The 15,749-nt window shown below is 39.2% G+C and overlaps 1 pseudogene; it reads right to left on the reverse strand.

The window, feature by feature from the left end:
- Positions 1 to 274: 274 nt before the first annotated feature.
- The window catches only part of LOC126696164 (MDIS1-interacting receptor like kinase 2-like), a 59,710-nt pseudogene continuing 44,235 nt past the window's right edge, over positions 275 to 15,749 (reverse strand).

Below are 15,749 nucleotides of genomic sequence, written 5' to 3' on the forward strand. Positions count from 1 at the left end.
GATTAGTTCCTCAGGATCCTTCCTTTGCCTACTATAAGGTCACCAATGTTTACGACCTCGGACAAGAGTTTCAATGTTGGTGGCATATCTAGAACTTCACGGGAATCGTCTGGGGATAATTTCCCTTTATTACCATTAATATTAGATGTATTGTAAAATATGGTAAAAAAAGATATAAGCATTAATATATTCTTCTAAAATATAAACGAATCTAGGAGCAAAAATAAGAGTCATAAAAAACACAAGAAGATCAATTACATGTCATATTATTTGTTTAAGGAATTACAGGAACAAAGCTCCTACATTCTGTCAATGATTTTTGCTGACCACCTTGACAGAAAAAGAAAGTTACCGGACACTATTACAAGTAGTTATCAACCAACCTCACGTTTACAGAACCGGGTTGGAGCCCCATTAGAGGATCCGGTTTGGGTCCGAATAAGTAGTTCCCTCCAAGCAACAGCCTCCTTAATGGTGAAATTTCGGGTCCCGGCATTATCGCTTTGAAGGTGTACTGGGTCGGTATCATACCCGTGAACTTGTTGTTCTCCCAGGACAAAGCGGAGAGCCTTGGCATTAACGCCATGAATGAAGGTAAAAAGCCTCAGAGCTTGTTTTTGCTTAGATTGATAGCTATGAGCTCGCTTTGTGTGCCTAAAGAAGCTGGGGCTTGTATGGAGGAGAACTGGTTGAATGAGAGAGTGAGTTGTTGCAGTGATAGGAGGTCGTAGAGAAGGGATGGTACTGAGCCACTGAGTCGATTGTGACTTATATTGATTACTTGTAAATAACCCAAAGTTCTGAAATTCTCTGGGATTATTGTTCCTTCTAAGCTATTGTTTCTCATGGAGATTTGAACCAACGAAGATGGAAAAACCCACGGGATTTTGCCAGAGATGGCATTGTTGCTAGCATCTAAAAAGGAAAACTTTTTCAAAGAACCCAATTTAGGAAACTTGCATGTGAGCTTGTTTGATTGGAGTTCGAGTCTTTTTAAGCTCACAAGGTTGTTGAAACTCGCTGGAATTTCTCCCTCCAGCTTGTTGTTATCGAGGTAAAGCTCCACAAGCTCAGTGAGTGAGCTAATCAAGATGGGTATTTTGTCGGAGAACGAGTTCATTGAGAGACCGAGTCACTGCAGACGAGTCAGGTTGGGGAGTGAGTCAGGAAATGGATTAAAGAAGAAGTTGTTGGAGCTGTCAAGGGTGTAAGTAAGGGAGGTTCCAAGAAATGTGATAGGCCAAGAATGTATTGGTCCCTTGTGATGAATTAACCAATTAATTTAGCCAAGTGAATTAATTAAGTTAATTAACATGCAAAATGCGTGGTAGCACAAACAAATCACCAAATAACTAAATACAGCGGAAATTAAATTGACATGGTGATTTCTTTACGAATGGGGAAAACCTACACGACAAAAACCCCACCAGGTAATTTTAAAGTCACCATTCCCGAGAATCCACTATTATCAAAACATATGGTTACAAGTAAGTGAATCACAGTACCTTATTCCAACCTACAGTTGAACCTTTACCCCAATACCCAATTGGACTTATTCGGTAGTGACAATCTCTCCTTTTAATGAGCGGATCCCAGTACGCGACTTAATCACCAACTTCAGAAGAATGTTGGCTGCAAAGTTCTTTACTTCATCATACGATGAAGATCATGAAGCTCCTTGGTCACAAAACCCTACAGTGCACAAACACAGTAGCTTCTTCAAGAGAAAGATGAACTTGGGAAAAGTTTTGTCTCTGTTCACAATTTACATAAACAAGACTTTGCTTCACACTTGTGCAACTTGTATAACCTTTGATGGCCTTTAAAATAATCCTTATATATCTTTAAGGTTGTGAAAAAAGAAAGTCTAAATACATATTCATGGATTGGATGTAAAACAGCTCTGAAAAACTGAGTCTCATAAACCTCGATAGATAGCCATCAATCGAGCTAGCTGTCGAGCCACGGGCTTCAACAGCTTTTAAACCTTGATAGATGCTAGCTGTCGAGTTTTAAATTCCAGCACTTTCTTACTTGATTCTTGGACAGACTTGCATAGTTTTAACACTTGAATTTGAAACCTTGTTCCTTGAAGTATTAATCACATCTTAGATCTATCCAATTACAAGTAAAGTGCATTTTGTCAAAGGATTAGCCAATTACATAAAATAGTGACATATGGTCCTAACATTGAATCACATATGTCTTAACAAAACGGAAGAGAGTGAACTGTTGTAACCCGTCTGGTCTTGACCGTGTTCGGCGAATCAGCTCGTTTCTGAGACATTGAGGTCGAAACGAAACCCACAAATGAACCAGTTGCTGAAGAGGTTGTTGCATGGGTAAACATTGACGTCCCAGGAGTTAGTGTCTATTTGGGAGTCTCGAAACTGGATCTCGCGACTAGCAAGTTGCCAGAATGGCACACGTGAGAAGCATGCAGGGGGAGCTGAAGGGTCACACTAGCTGTTGCACTACAGGACAAAACTTCTGGTCTGGCCAGGCAGTTAGTTCATGACTCAAACTCGCGACTCATTCCAGTCGCGAGCTCGAGTTGCCAGAATGCCCTGTTGGTTGTAATTGACTCTTCGCATTCCTCATACACCCTGCTATAATACCCTTATACCCATGAAATGTAGAGAGCTTCCAAAGAGAATTTTGGATGAGAAACCTTAGTGAAAAACAAGATTGACTCATCCACAATCTTCATCTTTTGATTCTCTAAATTCGTCTACTCTCACCCTCTCTATTGATATATCCTTGAGAGGTACATTAGCTAAATCCTTATCTCACCATACCCATATCTGTGAGAAGCTATTTTGGTGCTTGGGAAGTAGTTTAGAAGGAAGCAATTCAATTTGGTTGATGCAATGGGCTATTGCAGGATCTGGTAAGATAGGGAAGACAAGGTTCGGCGTAACCCTGTTGGAGCAAGAAGCTCAGAGGGCTTAGGTGCATTGAGTAGATTAGGCTTAGAGGGTCTTCTACTATTCATGTATCCCAACTTCATTCTCTAGTGGATTATTGACCGCTTGGAGGGCGGCGGAGAGGTTTTACGCCAAGTACATTGGTTTCCTCTTCGATAAAACATTGCCGTGTTATATTTGTATTTGCATGTCTCTTCCCTTTCTCTTTACCTTTTAATTACTACTGTGATTGTGATTAATTATGGTTTAAAGTGTTTTACACATTTTGGTTTAGCTTATATTCATATTCCGCACATATATTGTTTGATTATAAGGTTGTATTGATAATTTCTGTAAGGTTGAATTTATTCAACCATCTAATTGGCTTTATTCCGTGCCAAATTTGCTTGTAATTCAGCATTTAGTAACCCTGTATTTAGGTGGGTTTGTTGTAAGGGTAGTGAGTGAGATAGAGTGAAGTTTGCTCAAGAGTGTGCAAGAAAACAGAGACTCGCGGCTGGGACTCGCGGATGGACTCGCGGCTGCAAGCCGCCAGAAACTGCACACGTGCCAAGCATGCTGGAAGATGAACAGTCATGCTAGCTGGAGCACTACATGACAAAACAGGACAACTGGCCATACGGTTAACTCGCGACTGGATCTCGCGACTTGGTCAAGCCGCGAGCCACCCCTGTTTTGTAAAATCTGACGTTTCACATTCCTCTCCCACTCCAGTATAAATACCCCTTTAACCCACGATTGAAAGAGAGCTTCCGGAGAGAATTTTGAGAGAGAAATCCTAAAGAAAAACCAGATTGCTTCACCCACAATCTATACCTTAGAGTCTCTTCAAATTCCCTTACTCTCTTCCTCTCCATTGTCAAATCCTTGAGAGGCATTATACCAAACCTGGTTCTCACCATTATCATCTTCGTGAGACAGTTGTTTGGAGTTCTGGGAAGCAGTTAGGAAGGAGCCAATCTTCATTGGTTGATGCTACGGTCTAGTAGCGGAATCCGGGAAGCTAGAAAAGAAAAAGGTTCGGCGCAACCTCGTTGGAGCAAGAAGCTTGGAGGGCTTAGGTGCACTGGGTAGATTAGGCTTGGAGGGTCTATTGCTGTCCTTGTATCCCAACTGTATTTTCTAGTGGGTTGATTACCTCTTGAAGGGCGGCGGAGAGGTTTTTCGCCGAGGACTTCGGTTTCCTCTTCGATAACACATCGCGTGTTGTCTTTGTGTTTGCATCTTCCTTCCTCTCTATCTTTGCCTTTACATTATCTGCTGTGGTTTTATTTTGTTATGGCTTAGATAGTTTATAACCAATTTCATATTATAGCATGTGTTAAGTTTCCGCATACTAGTTGTTTGACATATTGCTTGAGTTGGTTAAGTTGTATTTTGGGGTCTAAACGTTCAAAGGTGTTTTATACACGTTTTTGAACTTTCAATTTGTAAATTGGGGGTCTAAACGTTCATTGGTGTTTTCTACACTATATGAACATTCAGGAGCGAAGGTTCAACTGTAGGTTGGTATTTCGGAATAGGCCAAGGTAGTTGGTAAGATTCCTTATACTTGTAACCACTTGATTGTTGATTAGTGGATTCTTGGGAGTGATGACCTTAAAATCAGTCGCTAGGGTTTTTGCCTTGCGAGGTTTTCCCCGTTTAATAATAAATCACCATGTCTAATTTATTTTCTGCTGCACTTAGTATTTTTGGTGATTTATTAGTGCATTCATGAGTTGCATACAATTGAACCTAATTAATCAACTTGGGTAATTGAATTAATTAACGGGATTAAGCTATCTTAACCCAACAAGTGGTATCAGAGCAAGCACACTCTTTGCTGTGTGATCTATTGACTCCTGTTGTTATGGATCGTGGGAAATCCCTAATTGTTCCTCCTTTATTTGGTGGTAGTAACTATGCATATTGGAAAGTATGCATAAGAGCCTTTTTTCTGTCTTTAGATGAGAAAGTATGGCTTGCAGTTGACGTAGGTTGGACGTAGCCTGAAGAGCCACTAGCCATTTGGGATGATGCAAAGATCAAATCTACAAATTTTAACAGTAAAGCACTGAATGTTTTGTTTAGTGCTGTGACCAATGAAGAATTCAAGTAGATCTCTTCCACTGACAATACGAAAGAAGCATGGACTATTCTTCAAAAACATCTCTTTCTATAGACTTTCCATCACATATGATAGAATCTATTATAGATTGCTATCGAGACACTACCACATGTGTTAAGCTCATCTTTCCTTCAACTATCACGCACGTTCTCACTCACTTGCACGTCACCATTCCTTTTTCTCCTCTCTTCTATGTCATGGGTGCCATGAGCAGGGAGTCTATTCGAAGGAGTGCAGTGCAGCTTGCTGTGAAACGGCCTTGTGTGGAGCCTTGAGATGTAGCCCCTACAAACCCTGCAGCCCTTTCCTCTCAATCCCCTTCATCATTTGCCCCTTCTTCCTCATTTAGGGCACCTGTCTCCCTTGTGGAAGTCATAGAGCAACTTCAGCATATGCATGCTGATTTTGGTAGTCATCTTGACCATCTATCCGACGAGATGTGTCAAATGAACATCAAAATCGGTCACATCGCTTGACCGCTAGTCTCGCCGTGGTGGTTTTGCACCCTCATCTTCACCTGAGCATGTTGAGGAGTCCTCTTCTTTGGATGGTGGAGATGATGATGGTGATGATGCTTCTGGCTCTAAGTATGATGATGAGATGATGAACTCTCAGTTATACACCCTTTGTCACTTGTGACAAAAAGGGGGAGTAGTTTGATAGATGAGAGTAGTCTTGTTGCTAGGGGGAGAGCTCGCATAGGATATACTAGATAGTGGGATAGTGTTTTGAGGGATGTAGTGAGGTTTTGGTGTCTTTCTTTTCTCATTACATGTACCATGGTGTTGTGACGACTTTTGTTACATACATTGTATTCTTTGATATATATAAATATATATCAATATAATTACCCATTTGGTAATTGCCCCCTATTCCCAACAAAAGAGACTTAGTTAACAGACTTAGCAAAGCAGTTGTTTTCAGTAAGTTTAACATCAAGAGTGGTTTTTGGCAGATACAAATCAGAGAGTTTGATAGGTACAAGACAGCCCTCACCACACCCTTTGGCCATTACGAATGGAATGTAATGCCCTTTGGTCTTAAGAATGCACCTTCTGAATTCCAAAACATCATGAATGAGATTTTCAATCCATTCTCCAGTCATATCAATGTGTACATTGATAATGTACTTATTTTCTCAGAATCCCTAAACCAACATTGGAAGCATCTTAGAACATTCTTCCAAACCATCAAACATAATGGTCTTGTTGTTTCAGCTCCAAAGATCAAACTCTTCCAAACCAGTGTTCGATTCTTAGGCTTTGATATAAGACATGGTGTCATCAAACCCATAGATAGAGTCATTCAGTTTGCAGAAAAGTTTCCAGATGAGATCCTAGAAAAGACCCAACTTCAAAGGTTCCTAGGATCCCTCAATTACATTTCTGATTTCTATCAAAATCTTAGGCAACAATGCAAGCCTCTTTTTGATAGACTTCGAACCAATCCTCCTCCTTGGACACCCACACATACATTGGTTGTTCAACAAATCGAAAAATATGTCAAAACACTCCCTTGTCTAGGAATCCCCTTTGAAAATTCTTTCAAGGTCGTCCAGACAGATGCCTCTGATTTATATATATGAGTTGATATATGTTTTCTTTACCTTTGTCTCACATGTGTTGTTTCTTATTGTATACAACTTGTCTATGTTTCACACTTGATCTTGTTTAATCATTTCAGATAAGACAGGTTGCAAGTTTATCATGCCATGATCTCTCTATTTACAAAGTTTTCAAGAGTTCATTGTAGGGCTAGACTTTTGTACTTTTGTAAATTATGGGATAGTTGTGTTAGACTTCTCTCATAATTGCTTTTTGTGGTTTTATCATGGATTTCCAAAGGGGGAGATTGTTAGAGTCATATTTTATTGTAATTGGCTAATCCTTTGACAAAATGCACTTTACTTGTAATTGGGTAGATATAAGATGGGTTTACTACTTCAAAAAACATGTTGTTCAAGTCAAGTATTAAAGACATGAAGATTGATCCAAAAAACAAGTGAAGAAAAGATGTTCACTAAGTCTCGACAGATAGCTCGATAGAAGCCTGCTATCAAGACTTAATGTGAAGCTTGATAAATAGCTCGACAGTAGCTCGATCTATCAAGAACTACGATTTTAGAATTTCCAAATCTGAAATTCGGCCCAATCTTATGCAGTTGTTTAGGGTCTCTTATCTCATAACCCTAGACATATTTAAGGCTAATTTTAAGAGTCATCACACATGAATATAAAGACCAAGATAATTATTTTCTCTGTGTGAAGCTACTGCATTTGTGCGCCATAGGATTTTGTAACCAAGTGCTTCCCGATCTTCATTATTGATGAAGTGAAGAACTTTGCAGTCAATAACATCTGTTCAAATTGCTGGAGTTAGTCACGTACTTGGATCCATGCAAAGGGTTAGTCACAAATTGGAGGTTTGTGCATCAAAGGGAAAGAAGGCTACTACAAGATCAAGTCCAATTGGGTATTGGAGCGATGGTTCAATTGTAGGTTGGTATTTCGGGATAGGCTACGGTAGTTGGTGTTAGGTTCTAAAGTCTTAGGATTTTATGTATTTAGAACTCTAATTTGTTTTGTTGGCAAACCATGATCAAAATAATGTGTTTAGAAGTGTTTTAGTCTAGCTCAAAGTTGTTCTTTTATGTAAAGTTGGAATCGAGTTAAAGCAGGAAAGCATTGTGCCTTTCGGCCTGGCTCGATCGATCGAAAGACAGGCTCAATCGATCGAAGCTCAGGTAGAATGATTTTCTGCAGATTTGTTCAACTCAGCCCTAAGTTTTTTAACACATTTTTAGGGTTTCTTATTTTTCCTAAGTATAAAAGGCAAACCCTAGCCACGTTTTAGTGTTGCTCATAATTGCGGTTTGTGTAAATCTCTTGTGAGATCTAAAGGAGCTTTCCTTTACACAAACTTAGGTTTTTCTATGAGAAGATTTATCTACGCCTTGATGATCAATTCAGTTACTACCATTGAACCTTAAAGAAAACACAAGCAGGTGTGCTTGTATCTGGTGGTGAATCCAAGAAAGAAGGAGTCCGTGGATTCGAAGCTTGCACGTGGTTTTGTCAGTAAGTTCTACTGGTTGGTAGCAATAAGAAGTCAAGTGTGGGGGCCTGTAAGTCATATTGTATGAACTTCGATTCTTTCAAGATAGTGGATTCAAGTTTACCTTGAGAATAGCTAGGTCAAATCCTCCCCAGGTTTTTATCGGTTTGGTTTCTTGAGTGATCATATCTTGTACTATTTATTTTCCGCTGCTTTGCATGATTTGATATTTGTTATTGTGATAACCTAGACTTGTTTAATTGTGTTAGGTTCTAAAGTTTAGGACTTTGTGTATTTAGAACTCTAATTTGTATTGTTGGCAAACCATGATCAAAACAATGTGTTTAGAAGTGTTTAAAGCTAGCTCAAAGTTGTGTGTCAATGTAAAGTTGGAATTGAGTGTAAAGTAGAAAGCACTGTGGCTTTCGGCCTGGCTCGATCGATCGAAGCTTAGGCTCGACCGATCGAAGTTCGGGCAGATCGCTTTTCTGCAGATTTTTCCAACTCAACCCTAGTTGTTTTAAAATGTTTTTAGGGTTTCTTATTTGTCCTAAGTATAAAAGGCAAACCCTAGCCACGTTTTAGTGTTGCTCATATTGCGGTTTGTGTAAATCTCTTGTGAGATCTAGAGGAGTTTTCCTTTACACAAACTTAGGGTTTTCAAGGAGGAGATATTTTCTACACCTTGATGATCAAAACAGTTGCTGCCATTAAAGCTTAAAGAATACACAAGCGGGGGTGCTTGTAGCTGGTGGGATTCCAAGAAAGAAGGAGTCCGTGGATTCGGAGCTTGCACGTGGTCGTGTCAGTAAGTTCTACTGGTTGGTAGCATTAGGAAGTCAAGCAGGGGTGCTTGTAAGTCCTTTTGTATGAACTTCGATTCTTTTAAGATAGTGGATTTAAGTTTACCTTGAGGATAGCTAGGTCAAATCCTCCCCAGGTTTTTATCGGTTTAGTTTCTTGGGTGATCATATCGTGTGTTATTTTTTTTCCGCTGCTTTGCATGATTTGATCTTTATTATTGTGATAACCTAGACTTGTTTAATTGGACTAAGTAACAACTTGGCTAATTACCTAGGTTTAATCAATTGTTTAAGGGGTCTAAAAATTGTCAAGTGGTATCAGAGCGGGTAGCTTTTTGGTTGTTGATCCTTTGATCACTGAGCTGATCCTTGACCCCTGTTGTCATGGAACACGAACACTCTCTAGTTATTCCTCCTCACTTTGATGGGAATAATTATGCTTACTGGAAAGTAAGGATGAAAGCTTTCCTGAAATCCATTGATGAGAGGGTGTGGAACTCCGTTGAATACGAATGGGAGAAGCCCACTACTCCTGTTAGTGAGTGGCAAACTTCTCAGAAAGAAGCAGCTTCGTTTAATAGCAAGGCTATGAATGCGATTTTTAACGCTGTTTCTATGGAGGAATTTAAGAGAATCTCGAATGTTGAGATCGCTCATACTGCTTGGAATATCCTCCAGACTGTGCATGAAGGCACAAAGGCTGTCAAAATAAATAAATTGTAGTAATTGACTTCTAAATTTGAAAGCATTAGGATGTCTGATGATGAATCTTTTGATGAATTATATGCTAAACTGAATGATATTGTTAATTCTGCATTTAACTTGGGTGAAATCTATGATCAACCTAAAATTGTTAGGAAGATTCTTAGATCTTTGACTAAGGACTTTAGACCCAAGGTGACTGCCATTACTGAAAGCAAGGATGTGGACTCCATCCCTGTTGATGAGCTTGTAAGATCTCTTCAATCCTATGAGTTGGATCTACCCAAAACTACCAAATCCAAATCAATGGCTCTTAAGTCAGTTGATGATGTTGATAGTGGTGGATTTGATGATGAGTTCTCTGCTACAGAGATTTCCTATCTTGCCAAGAACTTTAGAAACTTTCTCAAGAATAACAATAGAAAGGCAAGAGGCACAAACACTGCTGAACCTAGAAATTTTAGGAAGCATGATCCCACTAAGGTTAATAACAATGATAAACCTAGAGAAAGAGTAGGTCAAACTTCCAATAATTCTTTGGGCTCTCAATGTTTTGGATGTCAAGGGTATGGACACATGAAATCTAAATGTCCAACCTATTTGAAGTCTATGGGTAAGGCTATGGCTGTAACCCTTAGTGATGGTGAAAGTTTTGATCATGATTCTAATTGTGATGAGGATGGAAACTTCATTACTTTAACTGCTACTGCTGTAGTTGATGAGAGCATATCTGTTGAAGAGAACCCTTCTGATGGGGAACTCTCTGAAGATGTAGATCTTCAAGAGGCCTAGAGATCCAGTCGCGAGATAACCGTATGCCCAGTTGTCCTGTTTTGTCCTGTAGTGCTCCAGCTAGCATGACTGTTCACCTTCTGGCATGCTTGGCATGTGTGTTGCGTTTGGCGGCTTGCAGCCGCGAGTCACCCGCGAGGCCAAGCCACGAGTCTCTGTTTTCTTGCACACTCTTGAGCAAACTTCACTCTATCTCACTCACTACCCTTACAATAAACCCACCTAAATACAGGGTTACTAAATGCTGAAATACAAGCAAATTTGGCACGGAATAAAACCAATAAAATGGTTGATTAAATTCAACCTTAAAATCTCCCCCTTTGGCTATTCTGTGACAAAACCCTAAAACAGACTCTAGACTTAACATGTGAGTTGGAAACAGTTGAACAAAACTCACTCACACCTAACTCTAGAAGCTGTGAAGCACTTGAATCATAAGAACATGAAACTCCTGAAACATAACAATACACCATGATCATTGTATGCAGAAAAAACATGAAATGCATATGAAACAAGCTTAAGGTGATCAAGCAAAGATGAAGTGAAGATTCAAATCAAGGCTTGATCAACCAAGTAATCACCACAAGGTAGTGATCACAGTGCTCATTCACACTTGGAATGAACACTTGAACATACAACTTAACAAGAACAAGGCAAGATACTTGTATGCTCAACACTCAACCAATGCATAATACACTAAGTATATGCATCTAGGAACAATCCTACAAGGGCACAAGATTGACAGTACATAAATCAAAATGCAAGACATTTAGATAGAAGTACTGATTTCAACATAGCATAAAAGGCTGCATTAAGCAAGGTACAAACCATAAAGCCTGCAGACTATGCATAAAAACATTAACCCTAAAAGCTTACATAAGCACATGGGTAAAAACAGGTACAAAACACAATATATCAACTTAAACTGAATAAAATATAACAACTTAAACTGAAGAAGAATGCAAAAAACACTCCCCCTTAGGTAATATCCTCCCCCTCTGATCAGGCCTATCACTCCCCCTTTTTGTCATGGAATAGGCTATACATCCTCTTCTAGCCTTCTCTGAATTTGATCCAATTGAGTTTGAAGTGAAGTAAGCTTCATATCCCATCGAGTGCTGTGATGGTGTAGAGTAGATGTGAGACCAGACATCTTTGTATTCAACTCGTGTATAGAGGATACAATGTGATCAAGTTTTTCATCAAGGGAGAGAGTGCTGAAATGAGAGCCACTATGAGATGCGGAAGTTTCTGGTTTGGCTCTCTTCCGACTATGTCCAATGCTTGCATTGAATGTACGCATGTTGATTGGACTCGGTTTCGAGAGAGGAGATTCATCTGCCGTTGGATAAATTCCCTTGAGCTTCAAGATCCTTGAAATGAGACAGCAGAAAGGAATGCATGTTCGGGACTCAGTTCGTAGAACCGTTTTGCGCAAAACATGAAAGATATGAGCACAGATGTCAATTTCTACATCAGAGATTAGATCATAAAGAAACAAAGCACGTCCGAGGTTCATATACCCAGTGCTTGATAAAGGGTACAAATTATGAAACATCACAATTGTAAGCACACTCAGTTTTGGAGGAAGAGAGGAAACACTGATGGATTTTCCATTGGGTGAGAACTCCAAGTCTTGTCCAAGACTTTCCTTGAGAAGCTCCTCATCAGGACAAAGATCATCATAAGCCGATGAGTGTCGGAATATTGGTCTGTTGATGTGAAGGATTTCTGCCAAATATGCAGGAGAGACTGAAAAGCTCTTTTTCCTAACCCAGCACTTAAGTTCATCTTCTTCCACAATCGCGTTGGCATAAAATTCGTTTACCAAATCTTCATACGCGTCATCCAGATTAGAGAAAAGGTAATTCCAGTCATTGTGAGCAAACCATTTCGGAATGTCAGTGTCATAAAGTGATGATTGATCCACAGTTCTTTCTAGTAATGGTGTAGCATTTTGGAAATAATTCTCATTAGACTGATAGGCTTCATAGGATCTGAACTTGTTGGGATCGAATCTCTTTGATGAAGAACGAGTCTCTTTTGTTTGAGGTGGATAGTCATCAACATCAATGACGTGTTCCTTCCCTTTGGAACTGCCTCCTTTCACAGTTGCTTTCTTGAATGGTGACATGTCTAGTCTGAATCATGAATAGAGGAAATGACAGAACACAATCCAACAGACATTATTAGCAGTGGGTTAGTGGTAATTTAGGGATAATGAATAAACCCTAATAGCTAGATGAAAATGACCAGAAAATAGCAATGAGGGACAAAAATGGCCCAAATGTAGCTACATAGTAGAGTGGGTCAGATTAAAACCACACAATCAGCTTAGAAAGACACACAGTCAACACAGGAATATTTTGAATCAACACATCAACAACAGATCAGACAAGATGAGAAACCAACAAATAACAAACCCTAGCTAATCACATGATGAAGAACAAAACCAACAACTTAATAAAGCTCAAAACTGAAACAATAGCTTCCACAGGCTAAGCATGGACAAAGAGTAACTGCCGAACTAAAAACCCATCTCAAAATCACAAACAAATGCGAATAATCAAAGGGGAAAAACACAAAATCAAGTAGAAAGGAGTTCAAGAATGAAAACCCATACCTGTTACTTGAAGATTTTGAGCAGAAAATACGCAACAATGGAGTTTGGAAATGGGAGCACGGAGTGTTTGGGAAGGAGACAGTTGAGAGAGAAGATGAACAGTCACAAAAGTTCGAGGGAAAACTGAAAAAGATTTAAAAACTGCCCCTATTTTTGCCAAACACGCGTTTTTCGCGACTGAAGTGAGTCGCCACTAAGTCGCCAGTTCAAGCCCCCAAAACACTCAAAGACAAAAGTTTGAAAAAAATTTTCTAAGTGTTTTTCGCGACTGGAAGGTCTACCCGCGAGAGAGTCGCGAGCTGAGCCGCCAAAATCTCTGAGTAACCCTCGTGACTAAACCTTCCACTCCCGAACAAGTCGCCAAAAATGACCCGCGAAGACGCGACTGAGGCTCGTGACTTGACTTACCTGCGACTGAGTCGCCAAAACAGGGCAAAAAAAAGGATTTTTGAAATTTTCAGATTTTTTAAACAAAATACTTTCCAAAAACACCTAAAACACTCAAAAATCTTTTTGTGCTTGAATTAACAAAGATTGAGCATGTGAAAACACATTTCATCAAGTACAATTACACAAATGATTATGGCATTTATTGAACATAAACTTGTGTGTTGTGTGTGGATATTAACAATGAGATAGTCCTTAGTCTAATGTGAAATTTCAATGATCAATTCAACCAAGACATACACAATTAGCACTAGATCATGTGATCCATCTCAATTATAGAAATATGTATATATGACCTCCCACAAAACTTGATAACATATTTTGGAGCTTTACATTTGACTCCACTTTCAATCATAACATTTGATCATTTTGATCTTTTGAGACAATCACCTCTCATTGTGAGAGTGATATTTGATATTTCACTTTAATGAACTAGCCTTTGGTTTTTTGAATAAACAATCACTTTAATTTTAGGTCGCTTACCCTTTTTCCTAGTCGAATACTAGAGTGTGCGATAGGTTTTTGCAGCTCAATATCTCTTTTCATTTGGAGATTTACATTTGGTGAGCTCTTTTTAGCAAAAACAAAAATAAAGAGTGGGAAGATATATAGACACAAGTCTATGCATGTCTCAAGATCATCATAACCATTCACTAATCATTCATGACAAGTTTGAAGATCTATTTACAACAATCACATAGATTTCGAGATTTCTCCCACAGTGATATGAGTGCAAAGAAACAAGCAATGCTCGAAAATGCACAAAGCCATTAGCACAAAGGTATAAGGCAAAACAAGTTTTGAGACAAAAGCTCAACAATGTCAATCAAACTTTTTGATTTTCTAATTTTTTATGTGATTTTTGGATTTTTGACATAAAAGAAGAAAAAGATTGATCAAAAATAAAAAGAAAAACAAAAATATGCATAAGAAGGCAAACAAACAACCATCAACATAAACAACAAGCAATCAATCAAACATCGTCACCAAGCATAGGAAGTATTAATGCATGGACATGTTGTAATGTTTATGCATGAGTACCCTTTTTCACCCACACGTCACTTGCGTTTGGGGTGATTTCCTTATAGGATTGGGTACGGGAGTTAGGGCTTTCAAACCTTCGTGAGAAGCTTTCCAAGCAGTTTGTGAATGCACCAATCATCTTCATCACGTTCATCATTCCTGGATCACCATTTTGATCTATAGATTGTTCACCTGCCCAATTTCTTCTATCATTTCTAGGTCCTCGTGACCTTTGAGGAGTTGCACTATTCTTTACTCTCAGCTTTTGGCAATTTGGTCGAGTATGCTCTTGAAGTCCGCAATGATGACACACATAAGTTGATCTAGGACCTCTTTGTGGTCGTGGACGAGACTTGGCACGAGATTCAGACCTGCCCACATACTGATTAAGGGGATTCAACAACCGTTGGTTCTCCACATTCTTCTTCTCCTCCATCTTGAGCTTCTCAACAGTAAGGTCAACTTCAACTGGATCTTTAGCCTTTACAAACTTCACTTCTTTAGTGACAGTTCCAGATGAGCTACTTCCTCCGGTATATCCCAATCCGAATTTGTCTGAAAAACTCTTTTGAGATGAAATAACGTCATCTAGCTTCTTGGTGGTGACCCTCTTTATTTTAGCATTTGCTTACACAACTTCTTGCTCAAGAAATCTCACTTTTGTGTAAGCTTCTGATAGCTCACCATTCAGTGTTTCTATCTCACATTTGGCCTCCCTATATCCTCCTATGCCTTCTTCATTTTTCTCATAGCAGCCTTGGCCACCCTTGTGTACTCACCCGACTTCTCCAAGAGTGAGTTATAATTCTCTTGAAGATTGGCTGTACTTTCATCTTCTTCAGCATCTGATTCTTCAACAATTCCCAGTGATTCTTCGTCAATATGTTCTCCAAGGTCTCGTACAAGCAGATTCAACTCATCTGAAAACTCAACATGAGCAATAGTCATAAAAGCTGAGTAGTTTCCCTCTCCATCACAGCTTTCCTCAGATTCTGAGTCAGATGAATCCGAGTCACTCAATGTTGTGGCATACACTTTGCCTTTCGATTTCAAGTAATTCGGACATTCTTTCTTAAAGTGTTCATGCCCATTACATTCGAAACAAGTGACACCTTGTGTAGGTTGGGATTTTTTTCCATCTTTCTTTTTGAATTCCCTTTTCTCCCTTCCTGAACTTTGGAATTTTCCTTTATCACCAAATTTGCCATTATTTTTGAATTTCAAGAATTTTCTGAAATTTTTAACAAGGTATGCAACATCTTTGTCAA

The sequence above is a fragment of the Quercus robur genome, chromosome 8, assembly GCF_932294415.1.
Source record: "Quercus robur chromosome 8, dhQueRobu3.1, whole genome shotgun sequence".
In the NCBI taxonomy this organism is placed as follows: domain Eukaryota; kingdom Viridiplantae; phylum Streptophyta; class Magnoliopsida; order Fagales; family Fagaceae; genus Quercus; species Quercus robur.